This window comes from Ammospiza nelsoni, chromosome 1, assembly GCF_027579445.1.
Source record: "Ammospiza nelsoni isolate bAmmNel1 chromosome 1, bAmmNel1.pri, whole genome shotgun sequence".
NCBI lineage: Eukaryota > Metazoa > Chordata > Aves > Passeriformes > Passerellidae > Ammospiza > Ammospiza nelsoni.
Window position 1 is genome coordinate 32,097,662 of NC_080633.1, and position 15,154 is coordinate 32,112,815.

General features: G+C 39.4%; 1 long non-coding RNA gene across 1 annotated transcript in view; it reads right to left on the reverse strand.

The window, feature by feature from the left end:
- The window catches only part of LOC132070876 (uncharacterized), an 18,517-nt gene continuing 3,363 nt past the window's right edge, over positions 1-15,154 (reverse strand). Inside the window, exons 2-6 of the long non-coding RNA XR_009418047.1 lie at positions 13,453-13,544; positions 12,935-13,072; positions 7,382-7,475; positions 3,459-3,699; positions 1-2,319 (exon numbers count right to left, since the gene is read on the reverse strand). This is a non-coding gene — a long non-coding RNA (uncharacterized LOC132070876). The remainder of the gene's footprint in view (positions 2,320-3,458; positions 3,700-7,381; positions 7,476-12,934; positions 13,073-13,452; positions 13,545-15,154) is intronic.

The following is a 15,154-nucleotide window of genomic DNA, read 5'->3' on the forward strand; positions in this document are numbered from 1 at the left end:
ATACATTACTTGTGGAACTGCTAAAATGACAACACTTGAATACTCATTTTTCTCCATACAACTGTATAAAATCAGTTTTATTAATAAAATATCATAAAATTAAAACAAAATTAAATTTGAATACTACAGTATGAAAATATTAAAAGTTCATTGAGTAAAAATATATTCTGGAAATTAAGACTAGTCTGACTAGGTCATGCACAGACCTAAAGTCCAGTCCTGTTACCAATGATACTTAAATCTCCCAGAACAAGGCAGGTCATAATAAAGTATACTCTGTCTATGTCACCTGTTGAGAATTCACCTTCTTTTCTTCCTTTAGGCTGGTCTCTTATATCAAGCATACGAGATTAAAGGTCCCCAAAAGAATTTCTTTCATGTCAGGGCAAGTTCCCTTGGAAAATGTTTGTTCCTTATTTTATGCACTTAAATTTTAAATTTGCTTTCTAAGCCATAAAAACTGCATGCAGGTCCACTAATAATATCTCAACAAAAATGACTTCATATAAAATAGAGGTACAAAATTTAGACACATGATTATACTCATAAATGATCTTAAACACTGAGAAGTAATTTACCATCAATACACCAAAGCAACCCTATTACACAAATGCAGCATCTTATTTCTTCACATTTAAGACATACACTTAAAATTGATTATTTTATATTTTTTTCCTATACATTCTGAGTAGGCACACAGGCTATCAGCACAGTGGCTTTCTAAATAACAACATCTTGTTCTAGAGCAATGCAAAATTCTAGTTAATCTATGGAGTACCTCCTTTATTTTTCCAGTGGGATGACTATTCTCTACAGACTTCAATCCCTTGGGGCTTCAGTACAACCCAGTATTCCTTAACTTAAGCTTGGTTTTCATATCATGGATAAAGTTGGGTTTTTTCCCAAAAACATTACAGCTTTCATTTTCCTTGCCCATAAAAGCCACCATGTGCATGAGCAGCTCTTTTGTATCCTTTCTGCCCTCCTGTGACCTACATTCAAAACTTACCTTAAAAGAAAATCTTTCTTCCCACTCAACAAAGTACTCTAAACCCAGCTTTAAAGAACCCTTTATTGCAACCTTAGTGAGACAGTAAAGTCCAGTAGTAAGGAAGATCCTCTTGGATTTGGCAGATGTAAGTTCAGTGCTTGTTCCACAAAAGCTTTTCTTTGCATTCTAGGCAGGTCATCAAGTGGGATCCATATCTTAAATAACTTTTTGAGTACAGACTTTAACATCTCCATGCTTTGAAATCCCAGCTGTAGTGGGAGAAATAAAACTCCCTGTTTTTACCTGAGAGTTGTAAACATAAGTAAAAATTAGAGGGCTCTTACACATCCTGGAATAAACATTTAGTGATAAGATCCTCTTTATGAGCCTTGCAGTGATCTCATATATTACAGACTCAAGCAATTTTTCAGAATGTGTGTATACTGCAATGTACTAATTTTTTGCAAACAGCAGGAAGATCTTGATTAAATACTGGTGCAAAATGGGAACTGCTCAGAAAAAAGTGCTACACAAAAACACACTCTTGCATTATTAATTAAGAAATAGAAGTAATAACTAAATTAAATAGAAAAATGAATACTACTACAATCAGTGCACTTGGTACTATTAAATTATTAAATACCATAAATAGCTCAAGCTTTCCTTAGTGTTCCAATTAAGTTTCAGCTGCATATTACTCCATTATCAGTGGTATACCTGCAGCAAAGACAGGCTTGAAGAGCATTACCTTCCAGTTTTTGCCTTCATTAGTAATTTTAGCAATATTATTAACCAGAGTTTATAGAACCTTACTAGTTGCAAGACAGACTGTTCATCTTCAAGGGGTTCCACAGCTTTAGGAAGCCGACTCAAAACTCTTCCACAGCTGATGCACTAACTGCTACCTGCCCTTCCCACCCTTCCTTTCTGCCCCTTTTTGACCACTCACTCCTGGTGCTTGCACTACGCCAGTTCCACAGCTAATGATGTCTTTTTGGGAACAACTTTCAATCAGCAGTGGGTCATGTCAATTCACAACAAAGCCTGTTATAACCTGAACAAGGAAGGATGGGTGCTTGAGAGAAGAACATGTGGATCAGGAAGGAAGGAAGCAAGGACATGGGGAGCAAAGCCTTCTTGGCCACTGAGATAATTTACAGTCACTGCTGACTCTTGCATTCCTTCACATATAGGCTAAAAATTTCAAGTAGGTAGAGCAGGTTTGTTCATACTAAAGTGGTACTTTCAGTGCTTCTTTTCTGGATCGCATTTGGTGTCTGCTGAAGAGTCATATCCCGGGTACATTCTTCAGATGTTTGAGTCTTCTGCTGAAATTAGAAGAAATTAGAAGATCAGACACTTGGGCTAACACCAACAAGTTCTTCCCAAACTACGGCACAGCTACACAACTTTTAGCATATGAATCCTCTTCCCGGAAGCCAAATAGCAGAATTGGCAACAATGGTCATTAACTTGTGACTGGGAGATACTGAGCTGATCAAGAATCTTTTTTTTTTTTTTTTTAAGTTAAAAAATGCCTACAATGAAGAACAATTATAAACCAAAAAAGGTTGACGTAGTTCACACCTGAAATTCTTTAAGCATATGAAATGTCCAGCCGAGGAGCTTCTCCGGATTATAGAGTACTGTGAGACTTGTAAACCCAGTGAAATGATAGCACCTGATCACTCAGTTCAGATCACTCAGTTTGTCTTAAGAGAAATGTCCAGGAGCAAGGCCAAAGAGGATACTAGTGCAACCTGTGTCACATGCCATAGTAGCTCTCCAGAGAGTGTTAATGTATTGCATCAGTTAAAGTAGCATTAGCCTCTCTTTGTAAATATCTGCATCAGCAGCATGATAGACAGGGGATCAACTTTCACAATTGCTTTGAGAATGGTAACTGTTTCATCCTTCCTGCTTATTTTTAAGCTCATCCACATATTCTATGAAACTTTAATTATATGCTTTAAAATCACTGCAAGGGCACCACATGTCCTGATACTGCTCATATACCATATCTCATGCTGAGTCCTTGTGAGACATTCCTCATTCTGGGCTTATTTGTTCACTTATTATAACTTAAGGTAACTCTGCCCCATGTGTCCTAAGGTCAGACTAATTTCTCCTGCTTGCATTTCCTACTTATGTTTTCCCTCCTAGTACATCAGTCAACTTGTCCCTGTACACAGGTTGAAGCTGAAAACCACTGTGGGTAATTGTGGAGTCTGGGCTTGAAAGCTGAGCTAAGTAACAGCTATAAGGTGTTCATGTGGGCCATGCTGCCAGCAGAGGCAGCTCAGGAGTACAAATAGCATGCCTCTCTTTCCAGCTATGACACAAGCACAGCCTCAGAGCATCACTGAGCCTCTTACAAAGGAGAGAAAGAAGAAGGGGCCTCATGAAAGCAAAGAGAATAGGTGTAGATGTGTTCTGCTAACCCCACAGTGAAGAAAAGGTGTCACACCTCTTGTAGCTGATCTTCACTTCTGCTGAAAGGGTGCAATTCTAGTTTGTGCCTGGCCACATCTTCTCACCTTCCCCTTGTATCGGGGGTGTGCTGCTTCATCACCACCATCAGCTGAAACAGCTTAGCTGAGAAAATATCTTTTGTGTGAGTGTTTTTTCCAGTTGGATTAAGTGAGTTTCTCTGAGTTGCTGCATGGCCACACTGGTACAACCACAAGGAAATCGATGGTAATGCACACCTGGGCAAGAAGAGGAAGAAGAATCATTCTTTTTGGAAGAGCACCTTCTCAAACTGGCAAACGGCAGTTGTGAAGACACACAGCTGCATATGAACCCGGCACAAGTAAGTACATAGCTGTGAATCAGCACACAAACTAAATGCCAAAACCAGAAGACTTTAATTAGTTAGCGTAGAATTGTGTTTGCTAATGGCTAGTGCTGCAATGACCAGTGAGATCAGTATAGACCACCATGATTTGAAAGATCATGGCTTTTCTGAGACAAGCATTGTCAAGAACAAGAAAACTGAGAGAAAGAACAGATGTTAAATGTTTCTGTAACTAAAAATGGTAAATTACAAACTCTGTCAAAAGAAAAATAATTTTTAAATAAAAGTAGAAAATAAAGAATCTACAATACGTCCTCTAATACAGAATAGCAGAAGGGATCAAACTAGCATAAGCTCCAGCGTGCCAGTTTTTTGCTTCCAGAGCTGCTACCTGCTTTGCTGTGCCAGCTATCTCAGCTTTACAAAGGGACTGCAAGAACTTTGCACAAAATATTCCCTGATCACATGAAACAGAAGGTTTGACTTTGGTTATCCCAGTTGTTTCCCTTCTCACTCTCTGTTTGAACCAGGAAAAACAGCTACTGTCAGCACTTGGATGTGGACCAGGGAATTCTACTTAGAATAAAATTTATTGCCGAACTGACAAAATAGTTTAGTTGTTCATAGCCAAATATTTCACCTGCACCGCTGTATGGTTTCAGCAGCCACTGTCTGGCTGTTTTCCCTCCCTAGTGATTGAATGCATACTTTCCCAAAGAGGGAGAGTTAATGGTACCCAAGGAGTTTGGCACTTCATTCATGCTCTTTAGTCATCTCAGATAAGCACCAATGGAGAGCTTACCCGAGAGCTGTGAAGTGCTCTTGTGAAGCTTCGGGACGGATATTACTTAATTGAAAATATCTCCCATTTTTAAATATGTAAAATATACATATTAAATCAGAAATCTCTCTCTCTTAATTATGTTTTAGTTATTATTTTTCAGATAAGTAAAGAGAGAAGCCATTTGCATATTATATTTTATGTTTACCTTTAGTCATTTGTTTGGCAAGTTTAATGTTTCATCGTAGGGGAAAAAACAAAAACAAAAACAAAAACAAAAACACAGAAGATATCTTTCACTATCTAGCAACTGAATTTAGCAGCACTCATACGTTTGTTATTGCCAGCATATATTTCATCAGGAAACCACATGAGATGAATTAGATTTCCTGTTCAGCTTAGAGAGCAGCAGAAGGCATCTAGCCAGTGCAGAGTTGTTATCCACTGTTACAAGAGACATAACTCCGACATTACAACTCTTTAGTAGCTCTTCATGAGAACACTAATATGAACAGGCTGCATGATGTCAGATTGGTTCTGTCCACTTCTGTGAGCTGCTTATTTCAATGTATGGTAAATTTGCTGCCTAGGAAAGCTGTCTTTCATGCCAGGCAACTTTGTCTGTGTTCTAAAATATAAATTTAACTATATAGCTATAAATGAAGGTGTTCCTCTAAGGCACATGGAGAGCTGCTCATGGCCATATTCTTCTGCTAAGAAGAAAAACTTGAACTCTGAATTTCTTAGCAACAGCTTCTTTGAACACCATGTAATTCCAAGGAGTATCCAAAAGCAACTCTCTTTTTTAACTCTCTCTTAAACTCACATAATAACTGAAGCTTGACGAAAAGGGAAGAATTTTGTTATGATTTAGAATGTGACTTTCAGCTCTTTGGAAGTGAGTCTTGGCAATCTACATGAAGCTCTTTACAAAAAAGAAATAACTTCTTTTCTTTCCATCATCATCAAAAACAAGGTAAAAAGAAAACACTAAAGAAACCATAAAAGTATGACCAATGTAAAATGGCACATTTTCTTCATTGTTTTCTTCACTGTTTTCCTGATTTTTTTCCTTATTAGTGAAGAAGGAATAGATTCCAGTAATCACATCCCACAAGGCATAGCATCAAATATGTGTACTTACAAGACCAAAAGCAAATGGGTGCTTTCCTCCAGAGGGGTTTAAATTTCACCAACAAAAATCAGTTACAATTGAAAGGTTACATCTATTTGGTGGAAGAAGGGTGGTTTGGGTTTTTTGTTGGTTTTTCCTTCTTATTATTATCTTGAGTGCTATCTGTGTCAGAAGAACTATTCAGTTGTGTGACAAAGCTCACCAGCACACCCACAAGGATGCTCAGAGAGACAGTGGAAGGATGGGGAATTAAATTCTACCCTGTTGGGCTGCCCTCAGACCCATCACAGAAGCCATCAGACCACTGAGGACCAATCTCCACAAGTCCAGAGGAGTACAGGGAAGGCAGAGTAGCAGGCAGGAACCTAGACTCATACAATCAAAGAAATCATTTACACTGGAAAAAATCTGTAAAATCATTGCATTCAATTGTTAATCCAGCACTGACAAGTCCACCACTAAACCATGTCCTTAACTGTCACATGTACATGCCTTTTAAACACCTCCACAGATGGTGATCCACTACTTCCTTGGGCAGCCTGTTTAAAGTCCTAGCAATCTTGTCAGCAAAGAAATTTTTCTTCATATTCAACTAAACCTTCCCTGGTGCAACCTGAGGCCTTTTCGTCGTGTCCTATCTCAGATTAGCTGGGAAAAGAGGCTGAACTCCATCTGGCTACAGTCTCCTCTCAGGCAGCTGTAGAGAGCAGTAAGGTTCCTCCTGAGTTTCCTTTTCTCCAGCATAAACAGCCCCAGCTCCCACATAAGACATGTACTCCAGACCCTTCCCCAGCTCCGTTGCCCTTCTCTGGACACTCTCCAGCACCTCAGTGTCTTTCTTGTTGTGAGGAGCCCAAAACTGAACAGATTCAAGGTGTGGCCTCACTGGTGCCGAGTACGAGGGGACAATCACTGCCTTGGTCATGCTGGCCATAGCACAACCTGAACCAAGGACCACCAAGAAACAAACACTTCATTTGGGCCCCTCCCTGGACTGTCCCAGGAGGGACCCAGTGTCCACGTGGAAAAGCCATCATGACAAAGTGCTGCAAGCAAACAGCTCTCTAGATCCCCTTTCAGACCAAGCAAAGGTGCTGCCTAGGGCTGGGATACATCATTCAATGCAGGAGAAAAGCATTCTCAAGTTGTGCGGGATTTACTACATAATGTTTAGGGGAGGATCCAGAGGCAGGAAAAGGGAGATGTTTAGGTGATTTGGGGAGGAGCAAGAGTGGGAAAATTGAGGGGTAAGGGGATAAACATGGCCAGTTGTGTGTAAATACAATATATCTCAATATTTCTATGTCTTACTACCTCTATTTTTCTTTTGTTCATGTTTTAATTCTTTTTGCCACTGACTTATTTCAAAGAAGCAATTCGGCAACCAGTAATTTATTAGAATGTAGTTTGGATAGAGAAAATTAGTAAGTATTTAACTAGCTTCTTCTAATAAACTTCAGCAATATTTAGAAGGAAAAGTCTCTTAAAGCTACAAAGAACAGTAATAAAGTAATTATACAACTTTTCTTCTGAAAAGTTATTTTACCTTATTTTATGTCTTGCAAATTTTGTCTTTTAAAGTGTTTACATAATTTTCTCCTCTTGAAGCAAGTGTCAAATATTAATAGCAAGAACAGAGACACAATTTTTATGTCCACACAGTATCTAAATATTTACCTCAGATATTTTCTGTGAAGTGGTCCTAGAATTAAAACATTTAAAACACTGCATTGCCATCGCTGTTTTCAAGAATTCTTGAACAACGGGTAGTCTGAATAGGGAAGAATAAAATATCATCTTCAGAAAGGAAAAATCAGCAGTCAACATCATTTCAACATCAAGAACAATAATCTAATAAATTATTAAATTGACACTTTTAAAGCACCTGGAGGGTCAGTGAAAAACAAACAGGCAGAAAAGATTTGTTGCAAAAAAATGTTTGATAAACTGCTGTGTTTTCTTCCTTTAACAGATTATCTGTCTCATAGCAAAAAAGGCAGTAGCAGAGATGTATATTGACTTATGGGAATCTTTGGGCACTACCTTATTTGGCCTTCTCATTAACAGGGCACAGAAATATTTTGTCCTGGGCTAACTTGCTGTACACAATATGTGCATAATTGCTTGCAGAAAATACTCCTAGACTTATTCATATTTTGTTTTCAAATAGAAAGGATATATGATATATCTGATTATAAGTCTGATAAGGTCTGGCCAAAATCTGATCCAACACAAAATTTTCACTTAAGACTTGGATGATGGAATGGAGAGCACACTCAAAAAACGCCAAAGAAAAGGGGTGCAAGGAAGCTGAAAGATTAGAATTCAAAATTACTTTGATAAATGGGAGAAGTGGTCTGTAATCAATAAGACAAAACTCAATAAATACAGTGACCAAGTACCATATTGGAGTTAGAAGAAAATCAAACACATAAATACAAAATTGAGAACACTAACAGCTCTGTAGAAAGAGACCTGGCTGTTACATTAAACCACATATTTAATAGAATCAATGATACCACACTGATGGGAAAACAGAAAAACTCGTCCTGGGACATTCTAATAGATATGTCATATGTAAGGCAGAATTAGTAACTGTTTTTCTTTACTCACCTTTCAGAAGCCTCTCTTTGGAGTAGTCTAATACAACATTACATAAAGAAGAATACTTTAAAATGGTTTAAAATATGGAAAATTATTGAAAAAGGGAGAGGTAATATTTGCTGTAAAAAATAGAGGCTGATGGAGGTGGGGAGGTGATATCTCAACCTTCCAATATGTAGAAAATTCTGAAAAGCAGGGATCCCTTTTCATGATTGTGCTTCATGACACTGAAGGCTTGGCAGAACCTTGCTGGATTTAATGACAGCTGGAAAGGTTTAGGGTAAAACAGGAAAACCTTCTGACTCTATGGATAGCTACAGACAGAAATAGGTCACCAAAAAGATCAGGTATAATCTCCACCATTCAACTTTCTAAGAAGAGGTTAGAAAAATACTCCTCAGAGTTTCTCCATTCCTTTGAGGAAGAGGCAAACAAGTGGATCCTGCTGGATTTTCATTCTTGCTACTTTTATTACAGTCTCAAAGAAACAGAAAGTTGTAACTTAAATTAGCAATTCTTTTAGTACTAAATATTTTCATGACAGTTTCTGACAGTGACTTGCCTTTCAGAAATTCATGCCCTGGTGGTCTGCTAGTTTTAAATAGCAACATCTCAGAGGTTAGATCTCTTGCTGACTTTGATCCATTCTCTCAAGACAGCTTAATGCATCTCTTGATGCCTGCAGGTCTTTGATTCCAAATATTTATCTTCTTTCAGATTTATTTCTCACCACTTGAATCTTACATTTCCTCACAGAACCTCTCTGACACATTCATCAGCTGCAGAATTCAGATGACACTGTTCTTGATGCTTCCCCCTGGCATCATGGGGGCTGCTTTTAACTCTTTATAGGCTTATTTATTACTCAAATAAACTATCTAATGCAGTATGTTAGTTCTTTCAATCATTGTGCTATAGTGCAGTTAAATATCAGGTTGATTTTAAGGATTTTATTTTCTAAAGTACTTTGTCTTTGATTTCATCGTTTTATGCCTGTGGACACCCATTCTACAGTTAAGATTACTACACTAATCTTCACTATCTTGCAGCTACTGTGACAGAGAGAGTCAGCTATAATTACTTCTTAAATCAGATCTCATTTGTTACTTAGCACTAAATCTCTTGCACACCAGCAAAGCCACCTACTGCTTAAAGCACTCCTTTGTGGGAACAAGAATTTCCTACTCTTAGCTATATCCTTCAGTAGTATTTGAGCCATTAATCCTGGGTACTTGAAATTATCTATTAATACAAGTTTACTCCTATCTGGACGCTTGTCAATGCAATTCTTTTGCAAGGGATATTCTTCTACGATAAAATGCACTGAGACTTGGAGCTAGGTAAAAATTGAGTCTATGGCTCATGTTCTTGGTTCCCTCTCCTCAGAAATTTCATGAAAGTAAAACTGTATCCTATTGAAGAGTCAAGGTTAGAAAATATATTTGAGACTATGGAACGTGCTTGTTTCATCTGTTTTCTTTTTGATTAGAGTTCAGTGAGGAAAAAAATATTTCTCCCATTCCCCCCTCCATCTGCTGTACCTGCAGACTTGAATTTCCAGGTACATTCATTGATTTCTCAAACAAGAACTGACACATGTCCCTCATGCAGCTTTCATCTACATTTATTGATACCAGACCTCTGCAGAACTGGGTCACTTTTACCACATAAAAAATTTAGATTACAAACTGCAAATAACACAGAACATAGGGTATCCTGTTTATGCCTACATTTATTACAGGCATGTTAACTAGTATCCTGGTTGAACTTCATCCCACTTTCCCATCTTCTGGTACTTTGTAAACTGACAGCCTGGTTTCACTGCAAGGAATAGGTAAGAGAGGTCATGAGTCCATGAGTTGGACTCAATGATCCTGATGGGTCCCCTTTAACTCAGCATATTCTGTGATTCTGTCCTTGAACTGTTTAAGTTGAACAACTTTAAACAATTAATATTACATGCCCTGGACCTATCACCACACCTGCTATCACAGTGTCTCCATTTTTGGAAGATGAACTGAGCAAAAAACATGTGTGTGGGCAAAAAACTGTGTGCAGCAGTGCTTTCGGTGGCAGCACAGATGCAGGCAGACTTCCTGAGCCAGAAGGGTTTCCTGCACACAATGGGCCACATAAAATGAGACTGCAAACTTGGTTACATCAGACACAACTTTCTCTGTTGTCATATATTGTCAATGATGACAAAGACAGGATCTTTTTGAGCATCACATCTGGCTCTATGAGAAGAGTTCTGCAAATGCAGGTGGGGGCAGCTCAGCAGCAAAAAGAGATTTCTAGAATGAGAAGTACAAGATTAATGATAATAAGTTCAGCCCTTTTTTGGTGAGAAGACTAGTGTGTAGGCATGTTGTTGAGCAAGTCAAGGAAATAACTAGTCATGCAGAGACCCAAAGTAGAGTTCCCCTATCTCAGTGCTCTGGCAGCATTTTGGGCTGGGAAAATCAATAGCAGGTGAGATTATTTAGGAAATTAAAATAACCATTTTGATAGGAAGTGGTAGTAGACTTGGATACACACTCAACTGCATCTGATGGGGTCACTGATGGGGAAAACATGCTCTCTGCTATCCTGGCTGAGATAATTTTTCTTTTTCCTAGTAGCTGGTATAATACTGTGGGGTTGGCATTTAGTATAAGAATAATGTTGATAACACATTGATGTTTTAGGTGCTGCTGAGAAATAATTGCTCTAAATCAAGGACTTTCCAGTTTCCCAAGCTTTGCTAGTGAACAGGTGCACAAGCAGCCAGAAAGGATCATAGCCAGGACAGCTGACCCAAACTAGACACAGCGATTTCCATACCACAGAATACCGTGCCCAATACATAAATGGGTGGAGTTGACAGGAGGAGACAATTGCTGCTCAGGCTTGGACTGAATGTCAGCAGGTGATGAGCAAATGTATTGTGCATCATTTGTCTTTCTTGGGTTTTATTTTTATTTCTCTCTCTCTTTGTTGCCTACATTTTCATTGTTATTATTATTAATAATAATAATTTATTTCAGTGTTTAGTGTTTTATGTTTTATTTTAGTTATTAAAACTGTTCTTATGTAAACCCAGATGTTTCTCCACTCTATCCCACTGGAGGCAGGAGGCAGCCAGCCTCAGTGAGCTGAGCGTTCCTTACTTGCTGGCTGGGGTTAAACCACCACATCCACCTCCAGGCTCGAGATCAAAAGGAAGGAGTCACTGTGTTGCAAGCTTTTGTAAGAACCATGGAAGACAACGCTAGGGTTAGGTGATTCATGGAGGTGTGTGGTATCTGCGCATCCTGCTGCTCTCTCCTGGCCACGCTGACACAAGAAGACTATGATCCCTCAAGCTCCCAGCACACTGAGATCAACAGACTGACCCATCAGGGCCCTCTGGGCCCTGGCAGTCAAGCTCATGAGCTCATCCATTGGCAATCTTCACTAAGGCCTTTTCAGTTACTGATTTAATTACTTTCAAGTGGTCACTGGCTATGTGAACTTGTCTACCTGAAAGAAAAGTCCTTGATTTTCTGTCAGACTTTATTCTACACATGGCTTTCCCACATTTTTTTTTTTTTTTTTTTACATATTTAAGAGTATCTATCTCCTCATCAGAAGGAACTACATCTCTAGGTTTTTCCTTCCCTACTTAATCTAGGATTGATGATGGTAGGGTATGTCACACACTTAGCCAACAGGGGCTCTCTGGCTTGGGAGAAAGGAGAAGGCAAGTTATCTGCAGAGACTTACACTTGACAGAAGCCTGGGACAGGAGGAGAGAAGCCAAAAATACTTCATAGCAATGACAAGTAGAATCAAGTAACTCCCTGAGTTCAAACATACTTCAAGCAAGACTTGATTTTAGTTTTTAAACTTGTGATAGATTGGGCATAGAAAAGGATACAGAAAACAATTATCACTCCCTTAAGGTAAGCAGATCATCTCTGTGCTGGATGACATGGTCCTGGGTGTTGGAAAAACACATTTTTGACCTGCTGGGGAAGCTTCTCAGTGAATGTCCTGAAGTCAATTTCTACACTGTGTCCTTGGATATGCTGAAGTCCTGGATTGCAGCTGTCACCTGCTACCGTGACAAGAAACAAAGTCTGATGTCTTGAGCAACGTCAGGTAGATTTCACTTCTCTTCCTAAACTAAAAGCTCACTTTCACAATATCTGACACAATGTCATCCAATAGTCAGAGCTGATACAGTAGCAGAGTCAGAGTGCATGGGGCCTGTCTAGAGCCACATAAACCCTGTTCAGAATAAGTGTTTGATTCAGTGCCTGAGACATACCTGCTTTATCATAGTAACTGCAACACAGTAATGACATGAGAAAATCCTAGGAGAACATCAGGCGAGCGAGAAGCAGGTACAATTGAATGCAGTACAAAGAAGGGAAGCTTTGTGTTTCAGGCCTGGAGAAGTTAGGGCCATGGCATTCAGAACTGAAGCATTCATTTTTGCTACTTTTCTTCCTGAAGGCAGGATTCTAAATCCAGTCCTGTGCTGTCTGAGATTCCCCACGCTGATGCATTTGCAAAGAGAAGATGCTACAAAAGAAATCACTGCTCAAGTTCCCCTGGTGTTGTCAATAGATATTTTACACAGATTCCAAGCAGGTCAAATACCTCTTGCTCGGTTCACTTGGGATCATGTGGAACAATGCCGAAGGGGCTTGCTTGCCAAGTACACGATTTCCACTGTGGCTCCGGTCCAGGCTCTGTCTGATCAGTAATGCTACGCCATCACCAAAATCTTCAAAGTTGCTGTTGATGGAGTTGAGACAGTTTACAACAAACCCACCAGAAGCATAAGAGTAAATATGCACCCAAACCTGCATATTTATTTCTTCGGAAACATTTGAGTTCCATGGCAAAGCAAGAGCAAGAGCACAAAGGGAGCATGAAAGAACTGGCAAAGGAGCCTTTGGGCTGGCAAATAAGCTCCATTCAGAAATATGGTTATCTGATACTTGATCTTACGCAATCCTGGCAGACAAAAATTACTCCTTCATATGTTTATATAAATATTGTCACCACACCCCCAGCTTCAGTCAAACAATGTGGTCTTATAGTAGTTCAGCACCTTGTGTCTAAGGGCTGCAGCATTTTTAAGCTAATACAAGCTCCCCTACAACTGGACTTACAGTTTTGTGAAGCCACCATGTCATTACTGTCTCTGCTGTTTGCAGCTGCCGGCCTCTCGTCTCTCTCTGTCCAAACGCAACCTATGCAAGGGCTGGCAGAGTAGGGAAGGGAACCAATGAAACTGGAGCATGCAGACAGCTGTCTTTCCTTCCCCCTTCACGCCCCCTCTTTTTTTTTCCCCTTTGTAAAGATATTTGATGTTGTTCTGTTCAGCATTACAAGCCCCACCGTGCTCTAGAGAGTCATGCCTAAGAGGGTCAAAAATATCAGTCAGTGTGTTAGGTGAAAAATCAATGAATGCTAAAGACAGCTTAAAGAGCAAGCCAGAAGTGATAAAGAAGAGAGTTTGGGAGCTTAAAAAGGGGGAGAAAAAAAGAAAAAAAAAATGCAACATACAGGTGCGGATTTAGGGTGAGAGAATATTTTTGAGGTGGAGAAATGGGTGGCTATTAGAACAAGGAAAGAAAGTAGCAAAAAATAATGGGAAAAGCAAGACACAGGGAATTAAAGTCACACAGGAAAAAGTCGGAGAAAATAAAGAAAATTAAAAGATAAGAAAAATGGAAACAAAACATAGAAGAACTAACAAACAAGAGAGACAGAAAACTGTACATATGGGTAGAGAGAAAAGATAATTAAAGTATCAAAAACAAGGAGCTAAGCTCTTTGTAGTTAAAATATATACACACTGTGAGAGACACAAAGCAATAGAGACTCTGCATTAAGTGGATTTTCTTAGTTTGGGCTGTTGTGCAAACCAGCCACCCTCATGTGATACTATGCCTGAGCTACATCTTGCCAGGAACCTCATATTTCAGTAGGTCTCTGCTCGCCCACACATTTCCATGTTGTGCTCTTTTCCTGGGTGACAACACACTTCTAAAGTTCTGAGCCTGAAAGAAAGTGGTAATGAAAGCCGTTTGCTTATTTTTTTCCTCTTTCTGATGTTTTACTTTCATAGATCCCCATTAGCAGTCGGAACCCCTGTGCCAACAGAAATACATCCTCAGACCTGATTGTTCTTTCATGTAACTCAACAGGTGACTGCTGCTGACTTCAATCAAAACCCACAGAGAACAACCATGTCAGAGTGCAAAGGGAAGGTGTTGGTTCATGTGGGAACAATGCTGAAAGGGGCAGACTCAGAAAGCTTAAGCTGGCAGAAAGAATTTGAGCAAGAGTGACATTTGGAATTTGGGAAAGAGTAGGTGGTATAGGAGTAACTATGGATGGTAAAAATAAAAAATTAAAATCATGGTGCCCCTACTGAAACCACCTACACCACCACCATCTTTTATCTGTCACTTCAATCACTTGCTGAGTTGAGATAGATTTTACTCTTTGCACCCTAGAGCAAACTTTTCAAAAACACTGTACCTACAGCCTCAGATGGAAATCTAGTGAAAGTTTAAAAGATTGCATAGGACTTAAAACTTCCATCTCTCAAAAAAAGAAAAAAAAAAAAAAAAAAAGGAGAGTGACCTCGATAGCACATTTGCCTGTTCTTCATTTATCCCTTCCTTCAGGAGGCGCCCCATACTCTGCTTCCTGACCATACACTCCCACACACTGTCCAGGGGCTGGAGCTCTCATGGAGCTCAGCCCCAGGGCTGAGCCCTATGAGCTGGAGGTGGCCCTGTCTCTGGCCCTGTGCTGGAAGTGGCCCAGTCTCCTGCTCTTCTGATAACCACTGGATCACCA